The 1,867-nt window shown below is 57.8% G+C and overlaps 1 protein-coding gene across 1 annotated transcript in view; it reads right to left on the reverse strand.

Moving 5' to 3' along the window:
- LOC113212595 (microphthalmia-associated transcription factor) overlaps nt 1-1,867 on the reverse strand; it is a 78,961-nt gene that overhangs the window by 4,987 nt on the left and 72,107 nt on the right. The window lies entirely within an intron of this gene.

A 1,867-nucleotide genomic window follows, 5' to 3' on the forward strand; every position in this document is an offset into this window, starting at 1 on the left:
GGGTAGGCAACGCGGCCGCACGCATACGGGGCGCGGTGCCTACCTCCGGGCGGCCGCCGCCTGAGCGGGCGAGCGGGATAGCAGGGAGGTCTCGGGGAGCACGGGGGGTTTTCATTGCCATTACGATCATGAGGGCTGAATTATGGAGTTTGACTTTTCAGAATCTTGTCAGAAATAAGGAATAATCGTCACAGGCAACACAGACTGGCCTGGCCGTTGTCTGGCCGGCAAAAATAAAAAAAAAAATCAGCGTGGCAGCGTGTCAATTGACTCACAGCAGTGCCGTGTAGAGCAGGTGCCCCCTCTCCTCCCGGCGAGCCCGACGACGGGGGGCATCCTGCATTTTCACGACTCGTCATATACCGCCATTTTCACTCATTACCATTAGTCCTGATCGTGGACCGAAAAAAAAATTCACCATCAAACCAATACCACGGCCAAAACAATTGCCGCATCCGGTACCCTCCCCTTTCCCCACCTCCTCCCGACCCGTGCGATCTGCAACAGTTAGACCTCTAATCCTAATTGTCATCCTCATGGTGATTGCCTTGTAGTCGCCAGGCCAAGCCGGGCTCGAGCCCCGGCACTCTTCACACCTCACTTATCGCACACTGCAATTTTTCTCTTACAGAGATATTAAAATTGAGGTCAAATTAATGGGAATGGGATGGGGGGGGGGATCCCGCCTTCCGATTGGAAATCCTTGACTTGCCAACGCCTTCAGTGATCCTCAAAGAGATTTGAGATTAATTGAGATGAATCGAACACGTGCACGCCGGCCTCGCCACCGCCGTGGAAGCCGGAATGAATGCAGGCGGCGCTGACTAACAGGTTGGGTGCGGCGTGACCACTAAGTGGCCACGCTGAGGGGAGGATGGGTCGATTCCTCCTCCACACCTTCCCGAGCAACCGCGAGCACAACAAGTACCACCACCACCACCACTTCCCTCATTTTCTCCCGTTCTATACTATACTTCCGGTTTTAAGCAGCAGCAGCACATGCAGCGCTGAGGCTGCCGAACACTTTTCTCGCGACGCGCTGCTCGTCCGGCGGCCGGTGGTGCCTTCTTGATTTACAGACCAGAGCGCACCGAGTGGCAGGAGGGGGCGCCGTCAAGCGGCCGACGAGATTTACAGACGGGCGGCACACTGTTGTTGATTTTCACCGGCTTTGCGCAGGAAACGGACGGACGGACGGACGGCGGCATGCGGTGGTATCGCAGGCGGCCGTTGCGATCTCCTTGGCCGAGGTTACTAGCTCAAGCTCGCCTCCTCCGCTCGCCGCCGCCGCACTCCAGTAGTAGTAAGAGACTTTGGAGTTGTTATTATTTTTACACCGCGCGCGGCGAGCGGAATGGGTTTTCTAATATTCCCCCCGAGCACTCTGTGCGAAAGTGTGTCGGATCATAAATGGGGGGGGGGGGAGGAGGTGGAGGTAAAAAATGAAAACAGCAAAAGTGTTTTCGCGGGGCGGGAACACGACAAGATCTTCCGGAAAGAAGGCTGTGGCGGTATATGGTACGGGGGGCCGTCTGTGTTCACAGTGCACCCATTGCAATTATCACTGGTCGCAAAGCCAGGAGGACGGGGCCCGACGCGCCGGAGGGGATGGTGGTTGGTGGTGTGTGTGAGGCGCTTGCGCCATCCGCACAGTACCCGCGCGCAGCACACAGAGAACACAAGGGATCCGTCCGTCCGCCCGTCCAGCTGCCCCGCCGCCCGCCCGTCTGTCTGTCCGTGATAAAGCGGGGTCTTATCTCGAGATGAGATGTGTCTATAAATCAGAGCCGGCGCCAGGTAGGCGTTGCGCCAGCGGGCTCCGAGGCGCTGCGTATGAGGAGCTTCGGCGGCACCGGCAGGGCACTGG

The sequence above is a fragment of the Frankliniella occidentalis genome, unplaced genomic scaffold, assembly GCF_000697945.3.
Source record: "Frankliniella occidentalis isolate FOCC.00 unplaced genomic scaffold, Focc_3.1 Scaffold35, whole genome shotgun sequence".
Lineage (NCBI taxonomy): Eukaryota > Metazoa > Arthropoda > Insecta > Thysanoptera > Thripidae > Frankliniella > Frankliniella occidentalis.